This window comes from Homarus americanus, unplaced genomic scaffold (genome assembly GCF_018991925.1).
Source record: "Homarus americanus isolate GMGI-L3 unplaced genomic scaffold, GMGI_Hamer_2.0 scaffold26351, whole genome shotgun sequence".
Lineage (NCBI taxonomy): Eukaryota > Metazoa > Arthropoda > Malacostraca > Decapoda > Nephropidae > Homarus > Homarus americanus.
In genome coordinates, this window is record NW_024724368.1 from 6,904,591 (window position 1) to 6,919,380 (window position 14,790).

Genomic DNA, 14,790 nt, shown 5'->3' on the forward strand with positions numbered 1-14,790 from the left:
GTCCCTGTGCATCAGCAATAAACAACAATATAGTTATTTACCTCGTTATATCTACACTATTATATACGTTGTTCTGTTGACTGTAAATAATGGAAAAATTATCACAATAAATTCTGGGAGTTAATATAATTCCCAATAGTAACTCTCAAGTAGAAAAAGGTATTGTATATGACTATGAAGATATAAAAACAATAACAAGTGTTCCGGGACTTCTCGGCCGCCCTGTATAATGTCAGCACTTCTTATGGTCACAGGAAATCATAACACGATAGGTTGTGGCAAAAAAGACGACAACAAAACATGGCTAAGAATGGTATAAATATCACATCCAGTTTTTATAACACAAGACACACCGTAGTATTGGATTTATTGACTTTCTAAACTACTTTATTGCTTTTAGTAGCCAATATGATTTCCATTTAATAGATTACGCCTGGCGCCTAGTCAGCGAATACGTCTATCACCCAATTGCTGAGGTCAAGTACACCAGAGTTCCCAAATCCTTTTCACCAATCAAGTCCCACCACCAAGTTCTTTACCAAACAGGTGCAGAGGTAAAAACAGACACCATTTCCTGCCAAGTTCACCGATTTCGCAAATACTTTTACCAATCGGGTGCAAAGTATGACACGGAGACCTTTAGCCGCTGTTTTAAAAGTACTCTTGGTGTACTGACGAGCTAAGGACTACCCACGACACGTTAAGTCCTGAGAGAGAGAGAGAGAGAGAGAGAGAGAGAGAGAGAGAGAGAGAGAGTCCCGTTTAACAATACGTATAAAGAAAAATAAAACATTACCCCGAAAGTTGCTGTATCCTCCTGACACAAAACTGCAGGTGTTTACAAGACCTACGACGGAGGGGGAGCCAGCGCGACCAGTGACCAGGGACGCGGGGCGAGTTGACGTAGTAGCTTGGGAACTGACCCAGCGAACCCCGACAGCTGGTGAAGGAGTCAAGTAGTCGAACTCAAAGCAATGGAACAACCAGAACTTCGAGGGAGGGGAACCAGGCAACGTTAGGACCAGAATTTTGGTACCTGTATAGTATGTGAGTTATTCTAGGTAGGGTTTGGTGAATTTGGGACACGCCATATGTAAACAGAAGATAATGCCAGAGGTCTATACACAATGATGCTGGTAAGGTCTATAGAAGGTAATGTTATGGGAGGCGATGAAGGTTTAGTGTTACTTATATAAAACTCAACCGGGGGAATCATTAGTTTTGATTTCAATGCATGTGTGTGTGTGTGTGTGTGTGTGTGTGTGTGTGTGTGTGTGTGTGTGTTATGACATGCTAGATGAGCGCAGGACTATATCTCGTAATTGTCAATAAATACCCTAAAATAGTTGTTGTCCCAAAAAAATGATAACTTAAGATTTACCTTAACAGTTTCCTTCCAACTTTGAAAAAATTAAAAATAAATGTAAGCAGAAAAACAGCTAAATTAGTATATAAATAGACTATGAAGAAAACAAAAGAACGATCAGTTTACAGAAATTTAACTACAGGTAAATTTAGTACAGTAAAATCTAAACTCAGTTAGAGTACCTGATTTCATTTCCTCCGTTCATGTGAAACCTACTTTGCAGAAATAGAAAAAAAATAAATGAAATCACTCAGGTTACACTACAGGAGTCAATACAAAAACACAAGCGAGAAATATACACGAGAGATGTATTGGGTGACGTTGCCTCTGTATGACTAATTATCAAGTAGAATGACAGGTTAATGAGAGGTAAAATCGGGGTCATGTTGAAGTGGCGCAAGCAAAGATACATGTGTGTGTGTGTGTGTGTGTGTGTGTGTGTGTGTGTGTGTGTGTATAAAATAAAATAGACGTTTATTATGTACTTATAAACTTTAAAACTAAGTAACCATACCAACTTAGAATCGTTAAACTTAGAAACATACAAAGATTCTGGTGTATTGCTGACGTATATATATCAGCACACACACACACACACACACACACACACACACACACACACACACACACACACACACTATATATAACCCGTTCAGGATAGTATGGCTGAACATTTACCATAGTAATGTATACAGTTATTGATACGGAATAATTAACACAAATATATACAATAGTGTGACTGCTATCATCCCCAGTCATTAGCTGCTGTCATTCTGTTGTTAGTGCCCCCCCCCCCCTTCCCACCTCCAGGTAGCGTTAAGGTGTTCAATCAGCAGGTGAAATAAGCTAAGGCTATTCTTCAGGTGATCCGTTCATAATTTCCATAGATTCTCAGGTATATGAGATGTTGAGCTAACTTTCTTTAGTCAGAGGGGTTCGGGTAACACTTTCTTCTTTACGCTTTGAAAAACATAACACGAAAACTTATCGACTATAAGTGAGCCTGTCGATAAGTTGGTCAAAAGTCACTTGTCAGTCTGGTGGATTGAGCTAAGTCATCCGGGCTATGTTTGGCCTCTAGGGAACACTTTCGGAGGTAGCGCCAGTTGGTTCTAGGAGTTATGTTCTACTTATCCGGCCAAATGACCTTTAAGGCAGCACTATTCACATGTTATGATCTTTAAATTTTTCCTTAAGATCTCATCAGACGCAAATGACAAATCCTTCAACTATGTCTCAAGTCTCAAAGAAATGCTCTCTCTCCAATGTGAAAAACAAAACACGTCAGGAAAGTGAGTCATGATGTAAATCAGGGTCAATGCTTTTGTGGTCTATAAAAACGTTTGATGAAATAGGTGGTATCATTTTAAAGTAAGACAAATGACACAATACCACCTAACCTGAGAGGTTCCACTTTTTTTTTTTTACGCCTTTGAAAATCAACGAGTCACTGTATTCTGAACTTTTACTCAAATCTGCCCTCAAATCTGGGTGGGCAAGATTGACTATACACACCTATGGAAGAGGATAAATATCAACGAACTAATAACATGTCCACCAAACCACCAATGAAAACACTCTTAAAAGCATAACGTGACATATAATCATTTTACTCGGCTGGAGGAGTCACTCAGCGTCAATACAACATTATAATGCCTAATGGTGTCCTGAGGAGTGAGAGCGACGGCACATAACCTTACCAGTCCTGTTGTAACATTACGATTAAAACTTACAGCATCCTGATTACCGCATCTGACCCTTGGTGGACAATGGTTGTTATCCGAGTTTTTAGATAATGTGCGGGTGAGTGTCATGTATGTTTGTTTGTTAGGGTGTGTGTGTGCGTGCGCGCTGTTTCATATGTAGTCAACTAAAGCTGTTTTATGAATGCCAAGTTCTTCTCTACGCTTTACAATTTTTTTTACTCACATATTTGAACTAGTTTTTTCTCCATCTTGTCGAGTAAAACCCCAAAAAAGTTGTAGGTCGACGGACGGGTTTATCATTTGTGTGATGTGGTGTTACCAGCCTTCCGACCTTCTATCACTGCGTCTGACTCAAAGTACAGGAGTCCAAGTACAATCACTTTCAAAGTTGTTGTTGTTGTTGAGATTGTCGGACCGTAGTCCGACACGGGCCTTTGCCTGTAGGCGGCCCGTTTGGTGGTTCCGGCTGGAGCTCCTGGAGCAGCCAGACTGGATTTGGGATTGGAGGTTGTCCTACCTGCAGATATGAAAGGATACTGCAGGTTGCAAGTGTGAGCATCCTACTTCCTTTATCAGCAACTTTTTGTCGTCACTCACACTCACCCTACACGCTGATTGGGTTATTTACCTCCTCGAATGACCTGTTTATATACCAGGTACAATACGCTGTGATGACATAACTAATTATTATTTCAGGTTGTATATGTATGTGTGTGTGTGTGTGTGTGTGTGTGTGTTCAAAGAAAATATCAAATTAATACGTGTTGACCTGTGACATGCCAGTATTAAGTATCACCGGGTAAATAATACATAATGATATAAAATACGTTTCATCAGTATATCGTGTATGGTAAATAATAACAATAATAAGAACAAATTACACGAGCGCCTTGGTGTCGGCCGAACTGTATCCCTAGCTGGGTGTAATACTGCAAGGTAATATACTCCAAGTGCTATCCATCACACAGGCCCTCTAATTACAAACTACTGTCGCTTTATCCTGAGATCACAGAGTTATATGTTTATTCTAATTGTCTATACTATCAAGGGTGACAGTGTATGTGGTCTGGGTCAGCGTGATTCTAGGGTTCAACTTTGCTAACCCGAGATTGGTAATGGTCTATTATATACTTCAAGGTTTGGCCAAGGTGGTGTTTTATATGTGTCTTCGTGGATCAATTTTGGAAAAGAAATGTTAGCACTGCAGAATGACCAATATTATCATCTTCCATGATATATCCCATTTATACAATTCACTTCTGCCTAATAATGTTTCTTTGTTCTTATCTGAGGTCACATCATGTTGCCGTAAAAGGGAGGCGACAAATCATTTTCAACCACACACACACAAAAAATAATGATCACTAATAGTCCACTTGGAATACTACTACAGCACCATAATAAACATTAGAATCATGAAAGGAGGTAAATGCCAAGTTAACCAACACACAAACTAATACCTACTGAATTCTGGTTTCATCGACTCCTGGTAAATGATGTAAACACGCATAATCAACAACAGAATTTATTAGACTTTATATAAACATTTGTAAACTCGAGAGTATGAGGGAAGACCGTTTATATTGTTCATGCTCTAAGTTATGGTAATAATGTTGGTGAAATCCCTGTTGGTCTTTACCGGGAAACACAACACAAGTGACGTCATCTGATACATAGAGTTGTTTCCTCACTAAAATTCTGACCAGGGAGGAAAGCATCTGGAAACTCTGACAAGCTTTGGAATTATGTATGATTAAATTTATAGACACAGTAACAGGGTATTACGACCATAATTAACGAATCTTCTGAAAATAAGAGAAAATATATAACGCTTTAGCCACCAATTAACCAGATGAGGACTGATACTCGCCTTGTATTCTCTGTAAAGGTGGCTGGATATTTCACACAAGAAAATTCAGTTACCGGGAACACCTTTAAGCCGTCTCGCTACCTAGAACGTACGGGTGAGAGATGAAAACCATTTACTCAAATTACTTCATGAACATTTGTCACCTCAATAGCAAGGAAAAATTGTGAGACAAAACAGAATGTGAAGGATGTATAGTGACAAGTACGAGCATTCGAGGTCCGATATTTCACTTTCAGAACAGCAAGTCTAGTTGACCTGGCGATTACCTGGAAGATTGATCGTAATTAATATGGGTCTAAGTATTTATATTTAACCTCCAGGCAATCATTTTGTTTGATTCAGATCTTGTTGACATTCAATAGTAAGAACACTGTATATAAACTGAATACATCATACACCCTATATATACAGAGTCACGCTTTAGGTTAGGTAGATATGTTATTCTAGTACATTATAGGTCAGCTTCCTCTTACTGCTCAACAGGTAACTGAGCTGAGATGCTAATGAGGTATATACTGTATATAATGTAAGCAACAGGAAGCGCTAATAAACTTACAGACAAATCAAGTCCCATCTTATGAGTTTCGAGAGGCCGGCAGAGTTGATGAATACTATACACCTTACCATATATAGGTGGTCGAGTGTTGTGCACCTACTCACCTACCGAATTAGTGCATTTAAAAATATTTCACTCCTCCTCCGAAAAATATATACTACACACACTTCTCAAACTCAGGAGATTCCTACTCTTACACCTGTGAAGATTATTAATTTTAGTAGTGGTTTTACGATATTTCATTACCTGGTGGCCACAAACTACGGAATATAAACGACAAAAAAAGCACGAACTTTTTATAAACTCAAAAACACAGTCAACCTTTTCTTGCAATAGTCTGCAAGTTTTACCTCAGACTTTCGAATCATCCTGACGACTACGATCTTGAATACTATAACCTGGTGACGTCAATTCTAGTAGTGATACACCTATGAGCTTCCAAGCTTCCAGTTTTGTCAACATGACCTAGGAAGGGCCAGCGGCCTATTGTGTAACAAGACGTAGAGGTCACGGTATAGTTCAGTTTCCAGGGGCAACTGAAATCAACCGGAGCGTGTGAGTTTGACCGGGGTGGAGCGTAAAAGGGGGCGGTGAACTAACCAACCTGCCCTTGCCGAGGAGCCAGGTATATAAGGCGTCAGGTCAGCTGGACTAACATCATAATCCACCATGAAGCTGGTGAGTCGTGCCTCCTTCAGTGTTCTCAGTACGAATCACCTGGTTTACTCGCCACACAACTTGGACTAAATACGACAGTTTTTAAGTTTTCTATGTTTAATTTAATTCTTAATTTATTTATCAAATAGCTTCTCTAGTATCACATTAGTACATAGAAAACATTTAAGGGTGTGGGTATTATTTTTACTATTTTGTTTTTACTTTGTACTGTGGTGTGGTGGTATTGGTCACCTGAGCTGTGATTACTATATCTGTACCAGTGTCTTATATTTGTATTCAGAAAATTATGTTCTCCGTGTACCGAGTTGTTATTTTCTTCACGAAACTAACTCTAATCTGGAAACTTTAGCCGTGTGCATATATTAAGGAGCAACGTTACTACAAGGTGTAGTATTTTAAGTTCCATTTTTGGTCAATGTTCTGCTTTGGCAACTTGTTTTTTCTCTCTGGGAGGGGGGACTCAATATGTGATAACCGAAACATACAATTTATTAACCTTTTTATAGTTGCTATTTAACCATGGTGTTGACTCCGCTACCTGCTCTGCTACCATGAAGAAACATAACAAGGCAATACCTGGACCCATCGCTGTTGTCACCCAGGAAAACGACTAAATGTTCGCGCTTTACGCCCCCGCCCGCGCTTTACGCCCCCGCCCACAAACCCCAGCTGCGATCGCGTATCAATCGTATCATCCGTGACATTATTATTATTATTAAATTTTTTTTTTTTGGGGGGGGGGGTAATTCACTGCTGTTACCGAGAGGTGAACCGAAATGCATGGAATAGTAAAAGACGCTATTTGGAATCGCCTTAGTTCTAAGGTTTCGTCACCTTCTGCCCTTGCAAAAGTTCAACCAATTAACACCGTTTCTGACTGACTGCCTGTCTGTCTCTCCGATAAGCGAACCAAGATATTTTCCCGGCTCGTGTGGTTAACGCAGCCAATTACTAAACCTTGATTACCTGCGCCACATGCACCCTGAGGCCTTATACCGAAGTTACGGATCTCGGTATCAGGGCTGAGGCGTATGGGTGGTGTCGGTGCAGTTGAGAACATTGATTCCCACGGGAAGGTGTCAAGTGTTTTGGTGGTGCTGCACCAGCTATATAATTGATGTTCTGTGTTGATGCTTTGGGTTGATTAGAATCCGAACAAGATACAATTTTGGTGTTAGGTTGGGTTGGTTTGATAACGTTTTCCAAGAAATATATATTGTACGATAGCATTTTTAATTCTGCAACTCTTATTGTCTGTGATTAGCTTATCTCTCTCGTAACCTAATTCATTTGTAGAGATGAATAAGCAGAAATTAGGGCAATTTCAGTCCATCAATAAGTGTCTGCGAGAAACTTGACAACACATGGCATTAGGACCTCCCCCGATATACGATATTACGTTATTATGGGTCGTATCTCCCTTACCTCTCTCATCTGCCACAAAAAATATTATAATCACAATAGGTAAAAAGTGAACGCCAAACAATAGCGCCTTTAAACTTGCCAATGCTTTTGTTTGCATCAGTGCAAGACATCACTCTCCCTCCACGTCTTAAAGTCAGTGTTTGTAGGAGTTAAAACTTACATTGACAGCTTATTTTTTTCCCCTAATTTTACCTAGAGGAATACTGTACCGTTATTTCACCTTTGGCATTGCTAATCCACAACGGTCAGTAAATTATAAAGGAGAATCTCTAAAACAACAAGATTTAATATAATCTGTTTGTGTGTGTTTATGTCCCAGTGTACATACAACTTGTACATACTTAAAAACGTAAACAAATGCTGTGTATAATTATGAATAACAACCAAGATAGAGTGTATTTGTCATTTGGGAATTCATAATAACGTGTAAATTAATGTAAATCTAATACATTGTAAATACTAAATCATTATCGTCGGTATGTCTAAGGGTTTCCTGTTTATATTCCAGGAAACTATGCATTACAATCCACTAAAATATTCACAGAACGCACCCATTGCCTACTTGATCATCTCAGTGTGTATTAGTGTACATGATATTCTTACTTCCAATACCTGTGCCGGTGTACTGCAAATATGTGGTTTTGTAATATTTGATCAGTAAATCGAGAAAAAACCCAGCTTTAACTATTGATGGACTATTATGCAATTACTAGCCTTGTTACGTGTTTAAGGTCTTTAGTAGTTGAAATGCAGCAATAACATCAGAACATCAACGCTGATGTTTGATACACATGTAAGAACAAATTAAAGGTATATAAGGTAGATGTAGATTTACTGATAAAACTACTCTACAACTTCATTTCAATTCTCACTTTCGTATCTTCTCAGTTTATGATTTCTGAATATCGAAATTACTTGTCCCCTCACTTGTCCTGACTGTTCCGCTCAACCTAACCAAACCCGACTGTGTGCCGAGTGACCTGTATCGTAGGTGTCTCTCTGTATGTGGCGCTGCTGGGTTAACTGGAGTTTGTTTTGCTGTTTGACTCCGCTACATCTTATCGTGTAATAATGTGTAAAATTTGGTGTCACATTAGAACGTTTCATCTGATTTCGTAGGCATGTCCTAGTGTATTTCCTGGTGAGTGTCCTAGTGCATGTCCCGGTGAATGTCCCGGTGAGTGTTCTAGTGTATTATCCTAGTGAATGTCCTAATTCATGTCCGGGGGAATGTCCTAGTGCATGTCCCGGTGAATTTCCTAGTCCATGTCCCGGTGAGTGTCCTAGTGCATGTCCTGGTGAATGTCCTAGTGCATATCCTGGTGAATGCCCTAATGCATGTCCCAGTGAATGTCCTAGTGTACGCCCCGGTGAATGTCCTAGTGAATATTCCGGTGAATGTCCTAATGCATGATCCCGGATTAATGTCCCGGTGCATGTCCCAGTGAATGTTCTAATTCATGTCCCAGTAAATGTTCTAATGCCTATTTTAGTGCATGTCACGGTGAATGTCCTAATTCAGTGAATTTCCTAGTGCATGTCCCTGTTAACTACCTTATGCAAGACCTAAGGAATGTCCCAGAGAATGTCCTGGTGCCTGTCCCAGTGAATGTCCCTGTTAATGTCCTAGTACAAGTCCTAAGTAATGCCCCAGTACACATCCCGGTGAATGCCCTAGTGCATGTCCCGACGAATGTCGTAGTGCATGCCCTAGTGCACGGCCAAGCCTCTCAGATTACGGCCAAGCCTTTCAGTGGTACAGACAAACCTCTCAGTGGTACGGTCAAGCCTCTCGGTGCACGGCCAAGCCTCTCGGTGCACGGCCAAGCATTAAGTGCACGGCCAAGCCTAACATTCGATATAACGTGTACTCTTATTTATCTTTGTGCACCTGCCACCTTCACACAGGAATCATTAGGTGTGTCAATGCATTTCTCGTATATTTATGACACTTGGGGTTGTACGACAAGCCAGGTGTCGTTAACGGTAAACTGGATATTATTTTGTCATAGAGTTGAACTGAGGATACTATGATGACAGCTCACTCACTCTACAGCAGTGCCATGCAAACCTTTTTTTTGTGTCGTTTACCCCTAGTGCGTTCCTTTTCTTTGATTTGAGTAAAACTAAAGCTGAGAAGCCTAGCTCACACATGGTTGTCGCCTGCTCGGCCAGCTCCTTGTATTCTGGAATATCCAGCAGTGTAACCCAGAAATACATGGTGTGTGTTAATGTCTTGAAGGCTGCTTTTTGAGCGTAATCCGTCCGGAGCTCCAATAGAGCTTCAGAATGATTAACGTCATCAGCAGCAAATAATAGATTAAGAACCCACATGTTGGGGTTCAGGTGTTCGCTCTCACTCTGGGAAATACACGTTGAGGTTTTCCTAATCAAGGTATGGTGATTAACAACCAGGCGGGACATTCCCCTCTCCAATGTCTCCTCTTCTGCTGTCTGCACCTCGTGTTCCCAGCCGCTTTCTCTCGTGAAGTTATCAAAAGTCAGGAAATCAGACAAATTGTTCTTTTTTACGGTGGCTCTCCACTTTTGCACCTTCAGTTTGAATCCATTTATTTTTTCTCATTGCTGTGAAAATATCCCGACCTTTGCCTTGGAGATTGATGTTGAGTTTGTTCAAATGATAAAAAACTGAGGCCATGTATGACAACGTTACCAGCCAAAAGTTATCCTGACATTTAACTGAGATGGGGTTTGCTTCATCTGTGAAGAAAACACACTTCTGTTCTCTCAGTGTGCAAGCACTCTGCTCAGAACCTTCCCACAGTATAACTAGCCACCGCGCCTCGGCAGGAAAGAGCAGTTTGGTGAAGTTGGCTTCCATATCTTTGCACAACTCGCCGAACATTCTGTGCTTTTTTGCATTGGTCCAGACACAATTTATTATTTTGACGATGTCATCGAGGAGCTCAAAATCATTCTTCTTACTGGCTGTTCCAGTCTCTTTCAGTCTTAGCAACAAGGGCCTCTCGGTGAATCACACAGTGATTTGAAACAGGTGATACGGCTTTGATATTCGTCGTAACACCACTGATTGCTCCAACAATTGCCCTCGCATCATCTGAAGTGACTGATTTTCATTTCGACCATTCAATGCCCTCTTCAATCATAAAATAATTAGGTTTCTGGAAAATTTTCTTCACAGTTGTTTCAACCCTCAGTTGGAGGCAGCACAAATAATGTTCAACTGTGGTCTTAGACTATAAATCTGGAAAGCAACAGTACACAATCAACTGCGCTTCCCCTCCCACATCTGTTTCGTCCAGCTTCATAAGAACATAAGAAAATAAGGAGTCTGCAATAGGCCGGTTGGCCTGTGCATGGCAGCTCCTGTCGAGAGTTACTACCACTCTCTATCATCCATGAATCTATCTAGCCTCCCTTTGAAACTTTCCAGAGTTCCCGCACTTACTACAAAGTTGCTAAGCTTGTTCCACTCGTCCACCATCCTATTTGTGAACCAGTTTCTTCCTATATCCCTCCTAAACCTAAACTTACACAAGCCGTGAGAAATAGAGTGAAACGTTACCTTACTTTGAAATTTAAAACTGAATTCACCTCCCAGCACTCTTTTCTCATTGGTTGGAGTTTCAAATATTACGGGTGACGTCATGTTTCCATAGAAACAATGCAGGCGACACACACACATTCACACGTGTCGCCATCATTTCAAATCTCTTCCACCCCTTCATCCACCCCAAGCAAAATCTCTTCCACCCCTTCATCCACCCCAAGCAAAATCTCTTCCACCCAGGTTGAATTGCACTGCCTTACAGTATATACTGACCAGGTTGCATGGTTCAGTACAATTTCATGTTGAAATACCCCGAAGCGTTTGTTAAAATATCCTAGTGAATATTCACGTTATTGCCCTAATGCAAGTTTATGTTAAGATGTCCCAGTGTATGTTATTGTTAATATCCAGTGAATGTTATTGTTAATGTCCCCGTGTATGATGTTATTAATGTCCCCGTGCATGTTATTATTAATGTCCCAGTGTATGTTATTGTTAATATCCAGTGAATGTTATTGTTAATGTCCCAGTGTATGATGTTATTAATGTCCCCGTGCATGTTAATGTTAATGTCCCCGTGCATGTTATTATTAATGTCCCCGTGTATGATGTTATTAATGTCCCAGTGTATGTTATTATTAATGTCCCCGTGCATGTTAATGTTAATGTCCCCGTGCATGTTATTATTAATGTCCCCGTGTATGATGTTATTAATGTCCCAGTGTTATTAATGTCCCCGTGCATGTTATTATTAATGTCCCAGTGTATGTTATTGTTAATATCCAGTGAATGTTATTGTTAATGTCCCAGTGTATGATGTTATTAATGTTGCATGTTAATGTCCCCGTGCATGTTATTATTAATGTCCCCGTGTATGATGTTATTAATGTCCCAGTGTATGTTATTATTAATGTCCCCGTGCATGTTAATGTTAATGTCCCCGTGCATGTTATTATTAATGTCCCCGTGTATGATGTTATTAATGTCCCAGTGCATGTTATTATTAATGTCCCCGTGCATGTTAATGTTAATGTCCCAGTGCATGTTATTATTAATGTCCCAGTGTATGTTATTATTAATGTCCCAGTGCATGTTATTGTTAATGTCCCCGTGCATGTTATTATTAATGTCCCAGTGCATGTTATTGTTAATGTCCCAGTGTATGATAGTGTCCCAGTGTATATTATTACTGTTAATATCCCAGTGAATGTTTGGTTAAATATCCCTATGCATGTATGTTAAAATGTCCTAGCACAGGTTTATGCTAATGTCACAATGTATGTTATTGTTATTATCCTATTGCATATTAATGTTGATTTGTTCTAGTGCATGTTAATGTTAATTTACCGATACATGTTTGTGAAAATGTTTAAATACATAAATGCTATTATTGATATCTCACAATGCATGTTTGCAGAATTCCCAGTTGATTGTTTGAGTGTGTCCCAGTGCATTCTTAAGTTCTTGTTCATAGTCTTGTATACCGATGAATGTGTATATGTACAGTACACCCACCAACAAAAGTCCCGTCGGTCCTCTCCCCTATCCAAGAACCCCGAGAATTAGAATAATGAACCCAAAGCAATACACATTGATGTATTGTTCAGTCCATAAATGTTTCGGATTCACGAGTCTGAATCTCGGGGTTCGTGGAGCAGCAGAAAAGGCGACAGTGCTCTTGTTCGAGACTGTATACCAATATCAAATAATTTGTTAATAATGATATCCTACCATATGCCCCTAAGGTAAACACTCTGGCCATCTGTTTCAATGTCAACTAAATCATATGTCCAAGTGTTTTACAGGGTTTTTTCTACATGTGGGAAAAAGATTGCAAGAGTAAAAACTAATATTAAAAATGCACAATCACGAACAGAAGTCCCTTTACATGCTTGAGATTCCAAAGTGCTGGGTCGAGTATCAGAACTGCTGCTCTACCACAGTTTAGGTTTGGTACAGTTTCGAACAGGAGTGTAAAGGGATTTCCATTCATGAATGCACGTCGTAATTTTACTAAAGAAAAAAAAATACGTCTAACATAAATCAAGATATAATAAATATACAAGTGTAGCCCCACATGTAGTTTGGTAAATTATTTAACGGAAGATCACCACGAATAAAACAGTTACGGACGAGTCTTTGATTTTGGATACTCAATTCTGTTTAGTTTTAGGTTTTGATGCAAATATAATATCGTCAACACAGGAAGGTGATTTAAGTAGGTACTGTTGACACCCAAATCTACATTCTTTCAACTGAATGGTTTAAACGCGTCTTTCAACCTCACGGTTAAAAGCTTTTGATAGCGGTGTCACCTAGGAACATAACTCCCTAAGATTCGAGTTTTTTTTCATCGCTGTCTCTATTAAAACACATTAATAAAAGACCAGTTCTCTCATACGTCTAAATTCTAAAGTAATGTTAATTAATTTCCTTAAGTCCAAGATCTCCCAAGGCATTTATAACTACCACAGTACTTACTGCATGGATCAAAGCCATTTTTATACACGATGAACGCTTAATATTATGTGTGTGTGTGGACTGTAACAATGATGGGCTGAAGAATATACCTAACTCGAACCTCTTGGGCATGATGACCTAACTATTGAGTACGAGCAAGTAATCCTTTGAATATGATGACTTAATTCCTTGATTACGATGTCTTTTTCCTCTGAACAAGATGACCTGAACTCATGACTAAGATGACAGGTACTCGAGGGGTTAAGTTAACTTCCTCATAAGGTGAAGAGTTCACCAGAGAGTGTACAGGAATTGCCTGTCGTCACTGAGCCAGGGTACGTATTAATCGTCTATTGAGAATTAACACACTGTACACTGTTAGATTTTTCCCCTAACTTAAGTGTAGTATAACCTAAGGGTCTTCAGTCTAAGTGTACAGTTGTCTGATGTCTCAAGTGGTGGTGGTGAAAATCTTCCCTTTAAACACTGTCTTTAACCCCGATCGTGATTTCACCGTTACTATAAACCTGTAACTGGGAAGAAGGATGTTAACGGTGACGAGACTCGGTAACACGGTGAACCTGGCGTCACTCTTAATGATGTGAACCTGACAAAGAAAGAGAAAATTGTGAATCTGAGAAGGCTTTGGTTTTGTTGAGCCCGATATTTTAATATTCAGGCTTTATAAAGTAGAGAAGGCACAGGAATTCGTGGCTGGCTGTAGGGCACACACACACACGCACGCACACACACACACACACACACACACACACACACACACACACACACACACACACACACGAATAAACTGATAAGAAAAACTGTACCTCTTTACCTCAAGTCTTCCTCTGCTATTAATTTATTAATATTATTTTTCTTTCTTTTTTTCTTTACACACTGCCAAGCTTCCTTTACAACTCAAATCTTACAAGGCTGCCGCTGGTAAGAACTAAGTTAAACTGTCGTCAGTTACAGTCAATTGTCCACCATAGTATAATGAACAGTTCCGTAATTTAAAAATTTTGAAGCGATGAGTAAAAGTATTTTCATTATGATTCAACCACAAAGGTTATTTGCACTGATTACTCATTGTTGGATAGAGTTAGCCCAACACTGTGAGCAGTGTAGTGAGAAGACCTACTGGAGTGTTATAGGTGGACGCCAGGTATATTAACGAGCGACTCAGTAGAGGTTTTC